Here is a 23537-nt window from a genome sequence, read left to right on the forward strand (position 1 = left end):
TACATTAAGCCCATTGGTGGGGACCATCTGTGATCCTTCCCAGTGAGGATCTCCACCAGGGTGATCAGAAAGCTAAGTGAGCCCAGACAACTGCACCTCGGGCACACTAATAGGATTTAAATGAGGTTAAGGGTGCAAGGTTGATTACGTCAGAAAAATGGCCTGGGAGGATCACAACCAGCCCGACACTGTGCGCGATTCCCATTTTTAGCCTCCCGCTGAAATTCCCTGTCAATTGACCAGCACAATGGGGCAGAAAGATCATGCCCAATGTCCTTTGCAATGCATAGAAGGGATGGCCAGCTGAGCCTGCAAGTTCAGCCACGTCCCACAGAGTAGCAAGTACCACACTGAACACGAACATAAATATTTATTAAAGAGTGAACACAAAAATAAAACATTGTTTCTTCAACTATAAAGTAAATGTCCCCAGCCCTCCTGTAACCATCAATTTGTGCCAACCTTGAGGTGTGCCAGTACACTTTGATCTCTGACTAAGCTAGTTGCAACAAATACCGATGATGCTCGTGAGAATAATATGAAACCAATGTATTCTGAAACATTTACATTTAAGTTTGAAAAACACCCATGTCATCTTTGTTTACTTAAAACGTCTGATGTCAATGGCAATGGAGTTGGGCAGGAGACTTTCGGTTGTGTTGCAGAGCCTCCCTGTTGTCAAGGAGGCTCTTTCATAGCCCAGCTGCCTGTTGCATTGCCAGCTGATGGCGGATTTCACCAATTAAAAACTTCCCTTGCCGTGTGTTTGCACATGTCTCCTCTGCCCTGCTCCTGTCACTTTAAATTTTAATTGTGATTGAGTGGGAGATGTCATCCACTTCTGATTCCACTTTTGGAATGGGCATGGAATAGATAAAATACCACCCTGTGTTCTGTCAGTAAAAATATGCACTGCTGACAACAATGGAATCCTGAAGGTAAGTCTCGGCTCCATGTCTTCAGCTGCCTAGGCCCTGATCTCTAGAATTCCCCCCAAAGCTCTCCACCTTTCAACTTCTCTCTCCAGGGTAGCTACACCTTTGGTTCAGATGGTTTGTCCACCATAAGCCACAGGCCCGTCTAAGTTCTGGGATCCGGTGCTGAATATGGTTCAAGTTCCCTTAACATTCAGCTAGATAATAATTTACTCCAATGTCAATCTTTACCTTCAGTCTTATGTTACTGCAAATTACATTGAGGGTGGTGAAGATCTCATCCTTTTCCGTGATGGTGTCAACATTCTTGCAATAGAGTGATGTTGGAGGCTCTGCATCTTCACCCTTTCGCTGAGCTCCAATTCATTCACCTTGCTGATGTTCCTACACATGGGAGATTGACACAGCTGCCATGTTGTTGATAGCAGAGGAGGGCTGCTGTGTTTTTGATCTGCAATACTTAACAAAACGATATCATCTCTCACGTTTGTTGCATTTTTTAACCTTATGTAAAACAAGTTGTTTGGAGGGTGCTGGCCACAGCAGTTGGAACGGGACGGCCCCTATACTGCGAATACTTTTGTTTCCCACCTAAAACCTCTGCTATTTTTGCTGATTATTTGTTTAACATGCAGATGCTAATGGCTCTTTGTCACATTACATCCTTCTCTCCCAGCAGCTGCTTGTGGATTAAATCACTGTGAATTCCACAAACGATTCGATCCCTGATTATTTCATCAGTGAGAGCTCAAACATACATTTCTTTGCCAATCTTTTCAGGGTATTTGTATAAGATTGTGTTGATTAATCTGCTCTTTGGTTTGTTGAATTGAATGCATGTCTATCGAGGATTATGATTTTAAGCTTTTTGAGATTATTTCAGTGTTCTCTTTTCCCTCCTCCATCTGGAAAACAACCAACTCAATCTTTTTGATGGCCTTGGTTTCAGTTAAGTTTAATAGAGAACAAGCCTGTACCTTTTCCGACTTGTCAGACAACGCAGCGGCGCGGTAAATGCAGCACTCCTCCTCAAACCTTTCCCATCTAACTGCAATATTTTCAGTAGTCGAGTGGGGCAATGCATCAAAGCCCTTACTGCCAACTCTTGATAAATGTGTTGTGTTCCCAAATTACTGAGAGCAAGGGCTTTCAACAAAGAGTATTTTATTCACTATCTCATCAGTTACTTCAACACCCGTAATCTACATGCGACTCTCACCAAAGGCAGGTGGACAAGCTGTTTATGCTATTTTGTCATCCAAGGGTGGGATAAAATGGGGGCAGGAGCAAAGGCAGGCTGAATTGATAGGTGTTATTGAGTGTTTGATGAGGGCTTAGACTTGAGAATTGTGAACATTTTCACAGCTTTCTTTGGAGGTTTGTGCATCATGTCTTTTCTTTAGTAGTTATGTCATCACCATGTCATGTGACTTCTTTAGTAGCCATGTCACCACGTTCTCATATGCACATGATCACTTGGACTATATGGGGGAACAAGAGTTCCCAGCACCTGAATACCTCAGTGTCCTGGACAGCCTGTTCAACTAAATTAATCAGGTGAACTTCTTATCTTGGTTCCAATTATTTTGATTTCACTATAAACAACTGGGTGTACAGTCACATGCAGATTTCCTTGCTTCAGTGAAATTTATTGGTAATAAGCATGAAATGTAATGATCAAAGAGAGAAATGGGATTTAAGGGCAGAATGTTACGCTGCCTGGGTGGGTGCATGCCTGACCCTTGAAATCACACAAGCTGACCTTGGGCACACATTGCAATGTCATCTCACACTCGTGTGATATTCCGGTTAGTGGGTGCAAGTGCGAATTGGGTGCACACCTGTCGATAACTGCAATCGACCTGGATTTTGTGCTGTCCTTGTTAATTTAAGGTCGACTCAGGGGCAACAAAGTTAGGTGGACAAGCCACTTATGCCATTTTGTCATCCAAGGTCGGGATAAAAGGGGACAGGAGCAAAGGCAGGCTGAGTTGGTAGGAGTTATTGAATGTTTGGTAAGGGTCAAGACTAGAGTATTGTGAATGTTTCCACAGCTTTCTTTGGAGGTTTGTGCATCATGACTTTTCAGGACATTTCAATCTTGTGACATGTCTCTGTGATTTCCAACCCTTTGGCACCCTCAGTGCACGGATCAGCCCCAGTTGCCTCTCTGCTGATGGATCTTATCTATTCAGTCGGGAGCATTTAGGAGGAAGACAGGGACAAAGAGAGAGAGGAGACCAGGTGGTCTTAGGCATCCTCAAAGGAGAGGCACAGGCACAGCGTGTTCAGGGCCAGCAGGAACAACAAGGAGTATTGTCTCCCAGAAGTTGCCACTACCCAGCCGCCAGGGTGTACCGGTAGTAATGCCACTACCTAGACATGACAGAGGTCCAGTGCTGCAGGAGGCTCCAGCTTTCAAGGGAAGCTGTTACTTCCATATGCCAGACGATTGGGCCGGAGGTAGCCTCCAAGTGTATGGGTGGGCACTCAATGGCCATGGCTCTCAAGAGCACTGTCATACTTATGTTTCTGGATCTTCCCAGGGCTCAGTGGGTGATCTTTGCTGAGTTTCCAACCAGTTTCACACAGCTGTGTCAAGATGGTGACTGGCGTTCTGTTCAGGCAGAATTCACCCATTTTAGGATGGATCAGGTCAGCCAGGCTGAGCAGGCCAGATGCTTTGTTGCAATTGCAGGGTTCTCCCACATTCAGAGTGCCATTGATCGCACCCATGTGGCCATCAAGGACCCAGCTGGACAGTAGTGAAACTTTGTCAATCAGTAGGGCTTTCACTCCATGATTGTTCAAATCACTTGTGGCCACAAGACCCAGAGTCTACAGGTTTGTGTGAGATACCGTAGAAGTTCCCATTGTGCCTCTATATTATGGGACATTCACAAGTTCCAAGACTCACGCCCCCAGCTCGCTTTGACAGATGATTGCTGAGTGACAAAGCATATCTACTGAAAAGATGGCTGATGGTGCCACTCAGGCACCTGAGGGCAGAGGCAGAGGAGAGATTAAACTTTCGCCATGAGTCCACAAAGGCTGCAGTGCAGAGGACAATAGGTCTGCTGAAAATGAAGTTCCGATGTCAGCTGCCACCTCTACCCAGGCCTTCTTGGTTCGGCGGCATGGCATCCTCCTTCCATCGCACGGCATGAGGATATATCTCCCTCCTGGATGTCACTGACTCCACAAGGGCGCACAGCAACTCATCAGATCTGGGGGCTTGTTGTCCACTTGAAGTGCCCATCCACTTACAGTGTCTCCCGGTTGCTGCCACGATGCAGACTTCTCTCTGCCTCCTCCAAAGTCTTCAGTAGGCTCAGTAAGAGTTTTAACAACATCAGGTTAAAGTCCAACAGGTTTATTTGGTAGCAAATGCCATTAGCTTTCGGAGCGCTGCTCCTTCGTCAGATGGAGTGGATATAGAAACATAGAAACATAGAAAAACTACAGCACAAACAGGTCCTTCGGCCCACAAGTTGTGCCGAACACATCCCTACCTTCTAGACCTACCTATAACCCTCCATCCTATTAAGCTCCATGTATTCATCCAGGAGTTTCTTAAAAGACCCTATTGAGTTCGCCTGACTGCAGCCGATTCCACTCGCCCACCACCCTCTGTGTGAAAAACCTACCCCTAACATCTCCCCTGTACCTAGCCCCCAGCACCTTAAACCTGTGTCCTCTCGTAGCAGCCATTTCCACCCTGGGAAAAAGCCTCTGAGAGTCCACCCGATCTATGCCTCTGAACATCTTATACACCTCTATTAGGTCTCCTCTCATCCTTCATCTCTCCAAGGAGAAAAGACCGAGCTCCCTCAGCCTATCCTCATAAGGCATGCCAACCAATCCAGGCAACATCCTTGTAAATCTCCTCTGCACCCTTTCAATCTTTTCCACATCCTTCCTATAGTGAGGTGACCAGAACTGAGCACAGTATCTGCCACTCCATATATCCACTCCACCTGACGAAGAAGCAGCGCTCCGAAAGCTAATGGCATTTGCTACCAAATAAACCTGTTGGACTTTAACCTGGTGTTGTTAAAACTCTTAATGTGTTTACCCCAGTCCATCTGGGGTAAACACATCTCCACTTCAGTAGGCTCAGGCAGCCACCTTTAAATTTGATGCTGGGCTATCATTGGACCGGGTGCCCATCCCGCTCCGCTCCTGCTGGCCTCACTGATCAATTCTGAGACATTTCATGCTGGCCGACATGTAAGTGGCCAGCCAGTGTAATATTGCATTTAGTGTTTCGTGTGGGTCCTGAAAATATGGCTGCTTCTGGTCCCGCTCACCATACGAGCATGTTGTCTGTAAAACCCTCGCGTAAGGGTGAGAAACCCACTGGGTTATTATGAAGTGTGGTGTTTAATTAAAGACTTGATTCAGCATGTTGTTATGACAGCATACCTGTCGACTGTGGTGTTTAAATTAGCAAGATGTAAAAAGTTTCTTTATTAGTGTCACAAGTAAGACTTACATTAACACTGCAATGAAGTTACTGTGAAATTCCCCGAGTCGCCACACTCCGGTGCCTGTTCGGGTACACTGAAGGAGAATTTAGCATAGCCCAGGCACCTAATTAGCACGTCTTTTGGACTGTGGGAAGAAACCAGAGCACCCAGAGGAAACCCATGCAGACATGGGGAGAACACGCAGACTCCGCACAGACAGTGACCCAAGCCGGGAATCAAACCCAGGTCCATGGTGCTGTGAGGCAGCAGTGCTAACCACTGTGCCACCGTGCTGCCCCAAGAAAGCAGCCCAACTACTCGGAAACAAATGAATGAAATTTCCTAATCCTCAGGAGAAGGGATTGGGAACAAAATTAGATAATGACAGCATTGTTGCCAGATGCAGACTCGTTAGACTCTAACTAGTCAGGCACTAACTACCTGATGGGTAGCTGATTAAGCTTTAAGTTCCCCACTTAGTCATAATTTTACAACAGCCTTTCAGCTCATTGTGTCTGTGCAAGCCATCAGAACCTATCTGTTCTAATCCCATTTTCCAGCATTTGGTCCGTAGCCTTGTATGCTATGGCTTTTCAAGTGTTCATGTAAATTCTTCTTAAATGTCATGATGGTTCCTGCCTCTACTACTCTTTCAAGCAGTGAAATCTCCTGCCCCTCACCTTAAATCCATGCCCCCTTTTACTAGTAGGAAAAGTTTCTTCCTATCTACCCTATACCATCTAACACAAAGGTTCATGAATGGATATGATCTTTTGCTATGCCACCTTGCTTGCTTGTTTTAATCCTACGCACTTGAGCATAAATTAATCATAGAATCCTACAGTGCAGAAGGAGGCCATTCGGCCCATCAAGTCTGCACCAACCACAATCCCACCCAGGTCCAATCCCCGTAACCCCACACATTTATCCTAGCTAGTTCCCCCCTGATGCTAAGGGGCAATTGAGAATGGCCAATCTACCTAACCCGCACATCTTTGAAGAGGCAATTATGAAAAATATAATTGATTTGATTTAATTGTCACATGTACTGGGTGAAAAGTATTATGTATTATATTTGCATGCCATTATGCTTCATTTGCATACCCCCCCCCCCCTTCCCCCCAACATCCCCTCCCTCATCTCCCCAACCATTTTAGTGCAATGGAAAATTGGATGGGTGCAAAGATATGATGTTAAAGGAGCCTTGCCCCCACCAGATCAAATAATAATTGGGCAAAACTTATAGGAAATTTCAGGCCTGTGATTCTTTAATGTGTGCTGTACCAAATATATGTCTATCACAGTGTATCAAAAATTGGTGCTGTGTTATCATTATTTCCACAGATTAAAAATTGTAGGAACTTTTTAATTAAAACCTTAATTGCTATATTGTCTTCAATATCAAGGCCATCATTCAGGATTGCAACTTTCTTCTTTTATTCTTCTGCTCCTGGCAGAATGCTTTGGCATTATAAATAACATCCTTTGACCTAATTTTGAACTTGTCATTTTTTAGGTTACAATTATATTTAAACATTTCTCTCATGAATTTTTCTTTCTGAACTTTGAACAGTGGTTTCTGTTTCTTAGTTATTCCACAATAGATTCTAAGTGTGTTTGATGTTTTTTAGGAGCATGTGGAAATTTCCTCCGCTGTCTCATTATGGTCAGGGGAAATTAAAGATATATTTCTGAATGTGTGAGCTGCTGCCAAACCCAGATTTACTTCCTGGAGTCAGTATTCACTTTGCAACTGAGCCAAGCTCACCACTAAAACAAACATTAGAAATGAAAATATAGAACACTTTACCCACCTATTGCTCTTTCATTACATGTGATCCGGGGACTGATCAATTTGGTCAATTTGTGCATCAGACACTAATACCCTATGAATTAAAATCAACAGTCTGGTGATTTTTCACTCTAGTCGGGCTGGCAGCAATGACAATATTTCCCCAATTTTGATGGCTATGGTGCCTTTGTCATGTCAAAGATTTTCTCTTTGCAACTGAACCATAACATTGTTTATGAGGAATGGCTTCAGAATACGTAACCTTTCCAGAGCATTTCTGACTGTCCAAAGGAGGGCAATAAAAGACCCAAAAATTAGGCCAAGGTCCAGATACGCTGAGTATCAGACCCTGATACTCTGATACCACTTTCTGAGTGGCTCTGTTTGGGGGTGAATTTCTCTTTATCCCAAACTTTGTCCCTGTGCAATATAAATATAAGATTTCTGTTTCTTTCAATACAATAAACTAACAAATGTTAGTGCTGGAAAAATGAAACATTTCCAACTTTTTGGCAATAAGCTGGACCTCATTTTAGGTCAAGCCTAGTTAGATGCAGTATAAAGTCTTACCTGTGCCTGCACAACAACATCCCTCATATTCAATCTCAGAAAGACTATGAGCGAAATTCTTCCAGTTAGGGACTAACGGCAGGATTTTCTGGGTGCACTTGCCCTGAAACTGCCCCCCGCCCACAATGATTCCTGTGGTGGGCAGGATGGGAAAATTTCCCCCTAGGTGTCATGGTGGGGGCATATTTTCCAGCCCTGACCTCATTAGTTATGCATCCAGATATTTTACACTGTATTCAGTAGTGGGACAGGCCTAGAAGGCACATAGTCTATCACTGTGTCTAGCTTCCATATTAAAAAGGCGCCCAACATCACTGATCTACTATTAAAGTAGGTGGACCTCCTAGCAATGAAGATAGATTTCCAGGGGCACTCTGAGACCGGAAGATGGACCACCTGAGAATGAAGATGACTTTCCAGAAACATTCTTGAGACTGGACTCCCTCCAAGACACCTAATCTGGAAGGTCCACCTGCAGATGCATCCCCGACACATTGCTGTAGCGTTCCAGGCTCCAGGGATGCAGGTAGCCTCCATCCTGAATTCCAGAGGCAGTCCCAGGCATTATTCAGTTGAGTCCTAATGTCTGCATGCCACATTGTTCTGGCATATTTTCTGGCATATTTTCCTACTGGCATTGCAGAGAATCTGGCATGGTGGAAGGGTGTTCCAGCTGCATACCATTACATGAACAGGATGCAAATTAGGTTCACGCCAACCTCTAGTGGGTTTTCCATTTGCCATGGTGGGCACAAACAGATTTTCTGTTGTATGTTCACGCCAGCATGGAACTGGTTTCTGGGCATCCTGCCATATTCTCCCCCAATGCCTGCCATCAACTCCACTGGCGGAGACTTGGGAGAATTCCACCCTATGCCTGTTTTCCCAACATTGCTCATGCCAATTATCCTGGAATCTCCCTGGCTGAGGACGGCAATTTAAGCGAGAGCTTGTGCTGTGCTGTGGGAACATAATCATAAGGGACTGGGATTTAGATTGCTCAAATTAATTTCTTGATGGTCCCTCACTGTGAACAGACAGAAGAAGTTTCATTCCACCAGCCAGAGATGGATTCGGAGCAAGGTCCAGAGTAGGGTTGCCAGTTCTGGTTTGACATATTGCTGAATGTTCAAATATGTGATATTTAGTCACATTGTATGTGATCATACAACATTGATCATCTGATCCTTAATCACGCGACATTTGCTGACTTGTTCATTTGCTATCTGCAAATGTTGCATTGAGTCCTCAGTTGAGTGAGTAGCACCAAGCCCAGAACAAATATTTCACTTTCTATTGTAGAGTGGAACAACACCTATAAATCAAAGGGAGGTGAAGAATAGAAAGGCTTAAAGATGAGTACTGTTTATATAAAACTACTTCTGTGATGTTTCTACAGGCTCGACTACAATGAGAAACACAAAGTAAATATTACTGACTCAACAAAGTATTATTGCTGTGAGTAACATCTAACTGAAGTTTACGTACATTTTGACTTTTTTACAATGTGCTGCAAATTATAAAATTAATGTATAAGACCAGAACCAAACCTAATTCAGTTTATACCCAAGTGCTTAATTTTAGACAGAGGGTGATGGGTGCCTGGAACTCGCTGCCGGGGGAGGGGGGGTGGAAGCAGATATGATAGGGACTTTTAAGAGGCGTCTTGATAAATATATGAATCGGATGGGAATAGAGGGATATGGTCCCCGGAAGGGTAGGGGGTTTTAGTTCAGTCGGGCAGCATGGTCGGTGCAGGCTTGGAGGGCCGAAGGGCCTGCTCCTGTGCTGTAATTTTCTTTGTTCTCTTTGTTCTTTGCTGAAGTTCAGCTCCAGGGAGGTGAATCTCAGTCCTCAGAGAGAAGCATCAAAGCTGCCTAACTGCAGTAATCAAATGCACTGTACCTGTACAACAGCACACATCATCAGCTCATATGAACTCTCCCTCAGTTTAGTTTTTATGTTGCTCCCTCTCTCCACCCCCACCTTGCCTCCCCATCTCCACCACCCCCCCCCCCCCCCCACTCCGCCCCCCACCTCTATTTCTCTCTTCCTCTCCCCTCGTTTGAGTTTGAACTGAATTTTAACTTTAAAAATTGGCTGAGTGGTGGGGGAACAGAAGATGTTCAAAGTTTGAAAAATCTGTTTCCTGACCCAAACCTGCCTCCAACCCACCCAGTTCCAACTTTAACCAACTAATAAAAGCAAATTACTGCGGATGCTGGAATCTGAAACCGAAAGAGAAAACGCTGGAAAATCCCAGCAGGTCTGGCAGCATCTGTAAGAAGAGACAACAGCTTTGACAAAGGGTCAGCTGGACTCGAAACGTCAGCTCTTTTCTCTCCTTACAGATGCTGTCAGACCTGCTGAGATTTTCCAACATTCTCTCTTTTGGTTCCAACTTTAACCGAAGCTGGACAGGCAACCAACCCGATCCAAAGAGACAAACTGGAACCTTAGATTGTCATTGAGCCAAAAGAGGATTTAACACTGGTGAAAGATGTGCAGATTGTGAAGTAAGTGAGGAAACAGAATCAGGTGTTAATTCGAGGGGAAACAAGAGGTTCCTTGGAGAAGATGGAGTGAGACCGTTCAGTTTGTAGGCCATAAAAAGGAAAGCATGCCAAGGCATTAGCCTGCCAGAACAAGGAAAAGCACACCAAGTGCCATTTTGAAATGTCTCCCGTGTGGCGGGAACAAACTGCACAAGTGAGACGAATGTCCAGCAGGGGGAGCTGAGTGCCACAACTGTGGAAAAATAGGCCACTAATAGTGCTACAACTGTCGCTCAAAAACACTGACAGCCTGTAAAGAGGGGGGAAATCTTAAAACAGAGCCACATACAAGGAGTAGTAGAACTACAGGAAGTGGGATTAAACTTCTTGGAAGAGATAAATTACATTGGAAACAAATATTAGAGTGTTAAACTCAAAGTGGATGGACAGCCCACAGAGTTTAAATTAGACACATAAGCAGGGATTACAATTTGATCAGGTGAAGTCAAATGGCTCAAACAGATTACGTTGCAACTCTCACCGATGAAATTATAGAATACAGTTCATTTTATTACTGGACCTAGGGGACTATGTTAGAAGTGAAAGGTCAGTTAAGCTGCAATATAAAGATCAAGATATCCTCAAACCTCTCTATATCATTCAAAATCAACTAAGCAGAAAGGCACGTCTGAAACTGAAAGTCATTTGTAAGGTGGACAAAGCTGCTGGTGATAATTACAACACTGCATTTTAAAATGATTTCCTAAAATGATTTTACAGCCCTAACGAAATTAATGGCCAAGTATCCCATCACCCCAGGAGCTGATGTTAAACCAATTTGTCTCGTCACTCTGAGGAAAGTCTCTCACCTACTCTTGGACAAAGTCAAGGGTGAAATTGAAATGATGCAGCACTGAGGGGTTATCTTATTGGGTTATCACACCAACAAAACAGTGTTCGGATATATTTACAGTCCTAAAGCCAAACGGCTATATGAGAATTTGCATGGATTTAACTCAACTACACAAATCATTGGGACATGAGATCCACCTAAGGACCTCAGCAAAGGAGAGCCTTGTCAAACTAGCTAAGAGTACTTTTTTTTACCAAATTGGATGAAAACAGTGCACTTTTGTAGTTGTCTCCAGACAAAGGATCCAGATTACTGACCACATTTATAAAGCTATTCAATTATTATTGTTTCAATATAGTGTTTTTTGGAATCATGTCCGCTCCATAATTTTCCCAGTGACTAATATCAAACACTTTAGAAGACATGGAAGGAATAATATACTATTTGGACACATATATGGCTTCATGAGAGAAGAGTATGATTGCAGTCATAGTCATAGAGGTTTGCAGCATGGAAACAGGCCCCTCGGCCCAACTTGTCCGTGCCGCCTTTTTTTTAAACCCCTAAGCTAATCCCAATTGCCCACATTTGGCCCGTATCCCTCTATACCCATCTTACCCATGTAACTATCTAAATGCTTTTTCAAAGACAAAATTGTACCCGCCTCTACTACTACCTCTGGCAGCTTGTTCCAGATACTCACCACCCTCTGTGTGAAAAAAATGCCCCTCTGGACACTTTTGTATCTCTCCCCTCTCACCTTAAACCTTTGCCCTCTAGTTTTAGAATCCCCTACCTTTGGGAAAAGATATTGACTATCTAGCTGATCTATGCCCCTCATTATTTTATAGACCTCGATAAGTTCACTCCTCCAGAGAAAAAAGTCCCAGTCTATCCAGCCTCTCCTGAGAGTCTTACAGAATACAGGCCTAACACTAAATGAAAAATGAAAGTTTGTCAAACACGTGATCATGTTTCCAGGTCACATAGTAAATTCACTGGAATCACAGATGATCTACAAAATAAGAATGATATATCAAACTTTGAATGGACCTACCTTGCATTAAGTTGATCTTTCTCCACATCCTAGCTATGACTGTAACACTATATTCTCCACTTTATTGTTTCCTTCTCGATGAATGCTATGCTTTTTATAGTGCGCAAGGAACAATACTTTTCATTGTATGCTAATACAAGTGACAATAATAAATCAAATTAAATTAAAATCAAAGACTTCCTACAACCCAGGAACATAATTGAGCTTCAAAGGTTCCTCAGGATGGTCAACCAAGTGGGCAAGTTCCTATCGAATTTAGCAGAGGTCAACGGACCCTTGAGACAGCTTTTGAGACATGGTCTATATTCCAGTGGTGCTGGAAAGTAGACCAACATTTGAAAGGATTGAACAACTTCTAATCTCTTCTAGTTACTCTGTCAAAGCTGAAACAAAAATAGCAATAAAAGTGAAAGTCTTTCTGAAATAATTTTGTAAGTTTTTCTGACAGAGCTGGAACACATCCTAGGCACAGGACCCCATGCTGGCCGGTGGTTTTGGGGCTCCAATCAGAACTTGACAGTTCTGAATTTGCTGATAGACTCAAGAAATAAAAATGCACCTACCAGCAACCAATGCAGAGTGAAATCATAGAAACACAAAAAATAGGATCAGGAGGAGGCCATTTGGCCCTTTGAGCCTGTTCCACCACTCATTATGATCATGGTTGTTCATCCAACTCAATAGCCTGATCCCACCTTCTCTCCACATCCTTTGATCCCCTTTGCCGCAAGAACAATATCTAACACCTTGAAAACATACAGGGTGGAATTTCCTGGCCATTCACACAGGCAGGATTCTTTGGTGTCACTGCAGTGAACAGAGGTTTGGCTGAGTGCCAAATTCTCCATCCTCATTTGCAGCGACAGTGGGGCGTGAACAGCTGGTAAGATCACTCCCACAATGTTTTGGCCTCAACTGCTTTCTGTGGTAGCAAGTTCCACAAGCTCACCACTCCCTGGGCGAAGAAGTTTCTCCTCATCTCAGTCCTAGAAGTCCCATATCCTTAGACTACGACTCCTGTTTCTGGACACCTCTACCATCGGGAAAATTCTTCCTGCATCTACCCTATCTCATCCTGTTAGAATTGTATAGTTTCTATGAGATCCCCCCCCCCTCTCATTCTTCTAAACTCTTCTAAACACTCTTTTACCTGCCATTCTACCCGCTCACCCACCCACCTGCTACCCTGCCCCTCACCCACTTACTGACATATCTTATACTCATAGACAGTGGCACCGTGGTTAGCACTGCTGTCTCACAGTGCCAAGGATCTGAGTTCAATTCCAGCCTTGGGTAAATGTCACTTTAGAGTTTGCACATTCTCCCCATGTCTGCATGGGTTTCTTCTAGGTGCTCCAATTTCCTCCCACAGTCCAAAGATGTGCAGGTTAGGTGGATTTGCCATGCTAAGTTGCCCTTCATGTTTCAAAATGTGTAGATTAGGGGGAATTAGTGAGGTAAATTGAGTGAGGTTACGGGGTTAGGGTGGACCTGGGTAAGATGCTCTGTACTGCACTGTACTGCAATGTAGGGATTCTATGATAATTTGTCGCTTAGTGTCCCAAGACATATAGGTTAGGGGAATTAGCGGGGTAAATATGTGGGGTTATGGGATAGAGCCTGGGTAAGATGCCCTGTCGGAGAGTCAGTGCAGACTCAATGGGCTAAATAGCCACATTCTGTTCTATAGGGTTTCTATTTTTTTTTTATATAGAAACCCTACAGTGCAGAAGGAGGCCATTCGGCCCATCGAGTCTGCACCGACCACAATCCCACCCAGGCCCTACCCCACATATTTACCCGCTAATCCCTGTAACCTACGCATCAGGACTCTAAGGGGCAATCTTTTTAACCTGGCCAATCAACCTAACCCTATTCTATGAAACATATAAAAACAGAAAGTGTTGACTAAACTCAGCAGGTCTAGCAGCATCTATGGAGAAAGAAACAGAATTAAAATTTCAAGTCCAAATGAATCTTCTTCAGAGCTGATGAAGGTAGAAATGTGATGCATCATACAGTGGGAGAAAGGGTGGAGACTATGGAGTAGAATAGAAGGTTAGGGGTAGGCTGGAGCTAAGAAGCAATTGATAATTGTGTATTGGACACAAAAAGTGAGAGTGGTTTGGCTTCCCCCAATTATCCTTCGCTATGATGAAGGATTCCCAGAATTGGTATACTCACATTTGTGAGGAAATCTGCTTCAGAAGTCCGGGCAATAAATGTGGATCTTCAGTGCACATTAAGTAAGTAAGAGCAGAATGGCAATCCGAAAGTGATTGTACTTCCATGGAAGATTCGACCCAGTGTAGTATTTTCCCCTGATAGTTCAAATTATTTTTAATAATGGAATTATATACAGGAAGGCGTGAAAACAGTACTGTTAGATGTTATGTAAGGAGTATGTTTAAGTTTAAGTTCATTTATTAGTGTCACAAGTAGGCTTACATTAACAATGCAATGAAGTTAACGTGAAAATCCCCTAATTGCCAAACTACGGTGTCTGTTCGGGTACACTGAGGGTGAATTTAGCATAGCCAATGCACCTAATCAGCACATCTTTTGGACTGTGGGCGGAAACCGGAGCATCTGGAGGAAACCCATGCAGACACAGGGAGAATGTGCAGACTCCACACAGATAGTGACCCAAGCTGGGAATCAAACTGGGGTCCCTGGCACTGTGAGGCAGCAGTGCTAACCACTGTGCCGCCATGCGCGTATATGTTGCCATACAGAGAACATCTTCAAAGAAATTAACCAGGGAATGTAATATCATGCTCCAACAGAAAGTTAAAAAATAGGTATCGCCTTTCACAATCTCAGAACATCCCAAAGCCCTTTACCTCCAACAATAAGTGAGGAGTACATGGACTTCTCTTGTCAGTTAGATTATGACCATATGACCATCCACCTCTGCCACTTCCCTCCCTTCCACTCACCCATTGGGTCAAATGGTTTCTAAAATTATTCACTTCCTGCCCGAGCCCTACTCATAGCATATTACCTGGACTGGAGCATTTTAATTATGTGGAAAGATTAAATAGGTTGGGATTGTTTTCTTTAATACAGAGGAAACTGAGGGGAGATCTAACTGGTGATCTACGAGTGGCCTAGATAAAGTGGATAAGCAGCCCTATGCCTTTTGGTTGAGAGGTCATAACTGGGGGTGTGGATTTAGGGTGAGGTAGGAGGTTTAGAGGGGATTCATCAAGCTCTGATTGATGGAGGCCAGCCAGCAGGCAACTCAGCCAGTGAGAGAGCCTGCACATTTCCGAAGGTCATCGAGCAGAGGTGAGGTGCGAGTGCTGAGGGCGGCGGCGGTCATTGAGGGGAGCAACAGGGCAACTTGACAAGGCCAACATGGCTGAGGGGGCCTGGGCAATGAGCCGAGGATCAGGTGAGGAGGCCAGATTGCCAGGCAGGCAGCCAGTGAGCCAGCAGAGCAATGAAGTCATTGAGTAAGCAGGAGGAAATTGAACCCCAGGGCTGGGGCAGGAGGAGATTGAACCCAGGGCTGGGGGCGGGGAGTGGGGGTGGGGGGGGGGGGGTGGGGGGGGGGCAAAAAAGCCTGCTCTTTCAGAAAATTCATTTGTTAAAATCAAGAAAGATCAGTCAATATGAAGCAACACTATCAACCTGGCAGTCAAAAGCACAGAAAATTGAAGGTGAAGCAAGAGGTCAAAGTTGGGCAAAAGGACAGTTTGTCATTTTATTTTAGTAAGTTTGAAGTATTGAGCAGTGCACAAACTGCACAGTCATCCTCAGCAAAAGTATGGGTGAATTATCTAATGACTTTGAGTTGCTGATTTCTACACATACCACATGGTGGCACAATGGTTCGCACTGCTGCCTCATAGCACCAGGGACCCAGGTTTGATTCCCCAACTTGGGTCACTATCTGTTCGGAGTCTGCAAGTCCCCCTCGTGTCTGCGTGGGTTTCCTCCAGGTTCTCTAGTTTCCTCCCACAGTCTGAAAGACATCCTGGTTAGGTGCATTAGCCATGCTAAATTCTCCCTCAGCGTACCCGAACAGGTGCTGGAATTTGAATTGACTTATTATTGTCACATCTTTTAGTATACGGTGAAAAGTATTGTTCTCTGCATGCTATACAGACAAAGTATACTGTTCATAGAAAGGGAAGGACAGGGTGCAGAATGTAGCATTGTTAGAGAGTTTATATGAGTTATTGTTTTAAAAGCGTAGAATGAAAGTAAACGATAGAATTAGAAGGTATGCTGGGTACAGCTCGCAAGAAGTCGCCATGTCCAGTGCCAGCTAGGAGAATGGATAATGGAGTGTGGCAAATAGGGAATTTTCACAATAACTTCATTGCAGTGTTAATGTAAGAGCCTAATTGTGACACTCATAAATAAACTAAACCAAGAAGAAGAAGAAGTTGGTTCTGAAATGGGAATGGAACTACAAGATTTTGCTGATTCTTCTGCTGCTGAAGTGAGGGAACAAACCTACCCTGAAGACATTGCCTTATGGGCAAAATCTGTTCCACTAGGTATGGTAGGATATTTCATACTTAATAAACCAGAAAACATAGGTAATATGGAAAATTTGAAAAAAGAGTTTGAGATTGGAGGCCAGAAGCAGGTTAGAAGTCTTCATAAGTCCCACTTTCTGAGGGTGAAGAGAAATGGTATGACAGAAACTAGAATCATATGATAGAATCCTTACAGTGCAGAAGAGGCCATTCAGCTCATCGAGCCTGCATCAACCCTCTGAAAGAGCATCCCATTCAGGCGCATTCCCCTACCCTAACCCCATAAACTCTCCATTGATTATGACCAATCCACCTAATCGGCATTGGATCTATGGAATGGAAGAGCAGGCTCGAAGGATCAAATGGCCTATTGCTTCTATTTTCTATGTTTCACTGTCAACCTCTGAAGTGTGTGGTTGCCCTCCAGCTGTTATTCCTGATACAACTGTTATTCCTGATACACCCAATATAGTCCCACTCAGTCCCGGATGCATCTTTTTGTGCAGCTCAAGATCTTATTGTTCTTTTTTTTATTCATTTGTGGGACATGGGCATCGCTGGCTGGCCAGTATTTATTGCCCATTCCTTGTTGCCCTTGAGAAAGTGGTGGTGAGTTGCCTTGTTGAATCGCTGCAGTCCATGTACTGTGGGTTGACCCACAATGCTGTTAGGAGGGGGATTCCAGGATTTTGACCCAGCAACTGAAAAGGAACAGCGATATATTTCCAAGTTAGGATGGTGAGTGGCTTGGAGGGGAACTTGTAGGTGGTGGTGTTCCCATGTATCTGGTGTCCTTGTCCTTCTAGATGGAAGTGGTCGTGGGTTTGGAAGGTGCTGTCTAAGGATCTTTGGTAACTTGCTGCAGTGCATCTTGTAGACAGTACTCACCGCTGCTATTGAGTGTCGGTGGTGGAGGGAGTGGATGTTTGTGAATGTGGTGCCAATCAAGCGGGTTGCTTTGTCCTGGATGGTGTCGAGCTTCTTGAGTGCTGTTGGAGCAGCACCCATCCAGGCAAGTTCCTGTTCCAAAACCACCCTCTGCATCGCTCTGACCATTCCCACAGAACAACTCAGAAACTAGCTTTGCAAGAGAGAATGATCCCTTCTTTGTATACAAGAGAAGTTGAAGACAGGAGACATTACAAATGCATTCTTAGATTTCAGATGTGTTGCTGTAGTAAACTATAAGGAATCTAGGAGGAAATGAAGTAGTTGAAATGGTATCCCTCCTTCCTGTCAATCAACCCAGGCGTACTAGGGGAATGGCTCCCAGTAGAAAGATGGCAACAAGCGTGTAAGCATCGCAATTGTGTTCTCAATAAAAGTTAAGTTTACCTGCATTCAACCTGCTCCTCCCTTAAGTAATTAGACTGAACTTTCCAAATATTCACATCTGATCTTTACAAACTGTCATTGGCATAATATTCAGCTCCACTGGGCAGAACATGTCATTTGTTTTCCTGACACCAGATGCATGAAGCAACTGCTTTAACTCGGAACCCAGTTGCATCAAGAAACTCCCAGAGGACAGCATAATAACTTTGGGATGTTCTCAAAGTATCCATGAGAGGTCAAACATTCCTCCCAACTTGTGACCTGACCTGTGACCAACCACAATAGAGAAGGGTCATCTGGAATTGGCACTGAAGACATTGAGGGATTTCACCAGCAACATAAAGAGCTGAAGTTGAGGCGAGGGAGTAAGCACACAAACATTCAAACAGCTAATCTGCCCCACCTTCAAGCACCACCTGCCCGCTTGTGACAGAGTTTGCAGATCACGCTCTGAACACATCGAACCAGAGTGGGAACAGGTCACCCTCGATCCTGAGGGATTGTCTAAGAAGATCATACTTCACAGTTAATGGAAATTCCTTCCCTCTAGCGAGTCCAAAAAGGAGTAAAGTAAAGTTTAGTCACAAGTAAGGCTTACATTAACACTGCAATGAAGCTACTGTGAAATTCCCTGAGTCACCACACCTCAATGCACCTAACCAGCACATCTTTCAGAATGTGGGAAGAAACCAGAGCACCCAGAGGAAACCCATGCAGACATAGGGAGAACATGCAAACTTCACACAGTGACCCAAGCCAGGAATCGAACCCAGGTCCATGGTGTTGTGAGACAGCAGTGCTAACCATTGTGCCACCTCATTGTCTTGTACTTTCAGCGGTCTTCTGAGCAAAGATTGTGAAGAGCTCCCTCTGCTGACAATTTGTTGTTTAAAATTTAAATTATCTAAATTATCTACCACATGATTGCATAATTGTGATGAGATAACTTGTGATTAACATAGAAGAGATTTTGAGATCTATTTATTGTCTTACACAAGAAAAAAACAGCATCTACATTTTGTTTGCATAACAAGTAATGAAGAGGATTTTATTCGTATGATAAAACTCAGGTGAAGGATATCATATCAAGTCTGGAATATGACCAATTTTGCAGCAGGCGTTCAAGAGACTAGAAGTAGCAACTTGATGATACCAGGTTTAGAATAAATGCAAAAATACTGCAGATGCTGGAAATCTGAAATAAAAACAAAAATACTGGTCTATCAGCATATGTGGATAGAGAAACAGAGTTAACATTTCCAGTCCAATAATACCCGACGGTGCTCTGGTTTCCTCCCACAGTCCAAAGATGTGCAGGTTAGGTGGATTGACCATGCTAAATTGCCCCTTAGTGTCCAAAGTTGTGAAGGTTAGGTCACAGTAGCACGGCGGCACGGTAGCACAGTGGTTAGCACTGCTGCTTCACAGATCCAGGATCCCGGGTTCGATTCCTGGCTCGGGTCACTGTCTGTGTGGAGTTTGCACATTCTCTTCGTGTCTGCGTGGGTTTCCTCCGGGTGCTCCGGTTTCCTCCCACAGTCCAAAGATGTGCGGGTTAGGTTAATTGGCCAGGTTAAAAATTGCCCCTTAGAGTCCTGGGATGTGTGGATTAGCGGGTAAATATGTGGGGGTAGGGCCTGGGTGGGATTGTGGTCGGTGCAGACTCGATGGGCCGAATGGCCTCCTTCTGCACTGTAGGGTTTCTATGATCAATTGGCCATGTTAAAAGTGCAGGATTTCGGGGATAGGGCGGAGGGGTGAGCCTGGGTAAGATGTTCTTTTGGAGAGTTGGTATAGACACGATGGGCCGAATGGCCTCTTTCTGCACTGTTGGGATTCTATGATTCTAATATGAATTGGACCAGTTTAAGAAGCCTGATCAATTGTAGAAGGAATGGCTGATTAATGCAGGTGAAGAGCTCCACTGTTTTGACAACTTGAGAAAGAATGCGTTAGTGTAGGAAATTAATTTCAACATGGCAAGGTTGTGAGGAGGGGGTATACATTGCATACAAGTCTCCTCCTCAACTTTGCCTATTTGACTATTTGGTGTCACACAATTCAGAAATTCTGAAAGTAAAAGAATCCACTTCAACAAATCTGATGCTGCTTCAATTCATTTTACGTAGGTTTTATAGAGAAAGTAAGATCAACACAAGGAAGCACCTGAATTCTGTTCATCAGCATGGCATTGACCTTGTAGTTCCTGTTGGTCAGCCAGTATGTTCGTTCCACAGAGGGTACATAAACAACTTATTTCTGGCAGAGAATAGCCACCACTTAGACCAGGAGGAAAACATCAACTTGTTAACCGAAGGCCAATAATAAATCTACTTTCCATCATTCTAATTCAAGGTGCCATCTGCACTGTAGAACCTTATATAACATTAATCACTAATAAGCAAAAATAAATTCCCCCAGTCGCCCATCTAACTACAAATGATCCCAGTCATGATCTGAAGCTCCAAAATGAACAAAGCCACGAGACCTAGTCAATGCTGATCAAATATGTTTGCTAAATCCTTCCGTATTGTTCGTGATTGATGCACCATCAATTACGAGGACTCCAGCGAGTGAGTGAAAATAACAGGCTTTTAATCGCAAAGAATTGGAACACACCCTTGTAGCTAACCTGGCCCAGACTGAGGCAGGGAGGAGGAACCGTCACCTTTATACCTCGTTCAGGTGGAAAGGGAGGAGTCTCAGGTGAAAAGGGAGGAGTCTTGGGCCAGGTGCAGCAGGGGTGTGTCCAGGCATACAACATGTAATTACAGTGGGTCACCACAGTGATAACACAAAAACTTGAAAGACTTGTTTGACAACTAGTGTCAGATATAGTTTCAAAGCATTCATCTTAAGACTACATACAGTACGGCAGATGCAGTTCCTACCTCTTAAAACCTACTTCCTTAAAAAGGTTGTGGGTGCTGCATTTCCAAGCCTGTTCATGTTACCTCACCTTGAACGTAGTCAAAGATTCTTAACAAGTTAAGGTTATCATGTGTGACCATTTGATGTCCTGCTACATTGTATATGTGAGTCAGCTGTGAAGTATTATTTCTAACAGCTTCATGATGTGTTGACACACACTGCTGAAATCAAAGCCTCTAGGAACTTACAAACATTTATTAACTATATACAGAGATAGACAAGCAAGGGATTCTTTCCAGAACCATCTCTCTGCACTCTGGACACATGATCTGACATCACTGATGATGAATATTGGCTATTAGAATAATAGCTATTAGCCCTTTGTATTACATTTCCCCCTCAAGTCTTTAACTTTACCCATTAAATATTTAATATCCTACTCTCCTCAAAGTCACTGTCACCATCCTTGAGTCATAGGAAAAAGCTGGTGACTTGACTGTTCTGCTAAATCATAGTCTAGTCTTCTTTGAAGGAGGCCTAGGATCATAGTCTTCCTCTGGAGAGACATGTGAACCAGTATGGGTTGGTCTGGTTATCTTCTCAGTTGTCCAGGTAGCCAACCCAGTCCTGTAAAGGCCATCTGCCGGAGGATACCAGTGCAAGACTGGTCCATCTGAGGATATCATGGTCAGTGTATACAAGGTAGGGGGAGGCGATGACGTAGTGGTATTATTGCTAGACTATTAATCCAGAAACTCAGCTAATGTTCAGGGGACCTGGGTTCGAATCCCGCCACGGCAGATAGTGGAATTTGAATTAAATAAAAAATATCTGGAATTAAGGATCGACTGATGACCATTAATCCATTGTTGATTGTCAGAAAAATCCATCTGATTCACTAATGTTCTTTCTGGAAGGAAATCTGCCATCCTTATCTGGTCTGTCCTACATGTGACTCCAGAGCCACAGCAAAGTGGTTGACTCTCAACTGCCCTCAGGCAACTAGGAATGGGCAATAAATGCTGGCCAGCCAGTGACGCCCATGTCCCATGAGTGAATAAAAAAAAATGGACCAGCTCAATCTAGGCCAATTCAGTTCTGGTCTCGGACCCAGACAGACCCCACTGGTGAGAATGTTGGTGGATCCTGTGCTTTGTGGCACTGGTTTGCACGATGGTATATCTTTTTCCCCCACACTTTTCTATTTCTGTTGCATTGGGACATAGCGGAAGAATATATGGCAGACCTGGGAGCTGTGTGCGTAATCTTGTACCCATTAAGGATTTTGATGCAACCAGACCATTTTGCAATGGCATAGACTGGCAACTCAGTTCCCTGCTGCCATCAGACCTTTGAACAGACCTATCATATATTAAGCTGATCTTTCTCTACACCCTAGCAATGGCTACAACACTATATTCAGCACCCTCTCCTTTCTTTCTCCCCTATGTGTTCTATGAATGGTATGTTTTGTCTGCATAGTGTGCAAGAAACAATACTTTTCACTGTGTCTCAATACATGCGACAATAATAAATCAAATCAGTAAGGTTAAGTTGGTGTCATTCTTCTTCAATAAAGATTTGACAGCACTTACCTGTCATTCAGCCTTTCCTTTAGCCTGTGGGTACCTGGGCGAACTCTTGATGTGGATGAAGCTGTATGTCTCACTGAAGCATTTCAAACAGTTCTTGACAAACTGTGAGCCATTGTCAAAGACAACTAAATCAGGGGTGCTATCAGGGTTGTAGTAAAGATTCCCTTGAGTGTGGCAATAACCGCTGCTGATTTGGGCCAGCGTAACCATTTGACCTCTATCCATCGAGAGTAATAGTCCACAACGATAAGAAAGGTTTTATCTTTGAAGACAAAAAGGCGCTCCCGTAGTTGGGATGGGAAGGAGAACATCATCAGCAGTTTTTTGATTTCATTTGATTTATTATTGTCACATGTATTAACATACAGTGAAAAGTATTGTTTCTTGCGCGCTATATAGACAAAGCATACCATTCATAGAGAAGAAAACGAGAGTGCAGAATGTAGTGTTACAGTCATAGCTAGGGTGTAGAGAAAGATCAACTTAATGCAAGGTAAGTCCATTCAAGAGTCTGACAGCAGCAGGGAAGAAGCTGTTCTTGAGTCGGTTGGTACATGACCTCAGACTTTTGTATCTTTTTCCTGACGGAAGAAGGTGGAAGAGAGAATGTCCGGGGTGCGTGGGGGTCCTTAATTATGCTGGCTGCTTTGCCGAGGCAGCGGGACAGAGTCAATGGATGGGAAGCTGGTTTGCGTGATGGATTGGGCTACATTCACGACATTCATTGTGATTTTGTCTATGGATGGCACAAGAAATACAATTGAATATCATGACTTCAGTAGCTTTTGAGATATCTGACTAGCAGATTGAATTGCAAGCCCTGGTCCTGCACTTGGTGGTACACAGTTGTCTTGGTGTCATTGTTGGAGAATGCCTAGTCTGAGGACCCTGGGAATGACAATTCCGTCATCATAGACTAACAAGTCATCCATAACATTAAGGCGATGATGATGTTCTCGACTCTGGGCGGTCACTAGGAGGAACTTGAGGGACAAGGAGATGCAGGACTCCCATTCTCAACAAAGTGCACATCGTTCTGTGTTGGCTTTCTCACAAGGATGTAGGTTTGCTG

The 23537-nt window shown here is 43.9% G+C and overlaps 1 protein-coding gene across 1 annotated transcript in view; it reads left to right on the top strand.

Moving 5' to 3' along the window:
• The window catches only part of slc36a1 (solute carrier family 36 member 1), a 72544-nt gene that overhangs the window by 1744 nt on the left and 47263 nt on the right, over positions 1 to 23537 (top strand). The gene's annotated exons all lie outside the window — the stretch shown is intronic.

The sequence above is a fragment of the Mustelus asterias genome, chromosome 16, assembly GCF_964213995.1.
Source record: "Mustelus asterias chromosome 16, sMusAst1.hap1.1, whole genome shotgun sequence".
Lineage (NCBI taxonomy): Eukaryota > Metazoa > Chordata > Chondrichthyes > Carcharhiniformes > Triakidae > Mustelus > Mustelus asterias.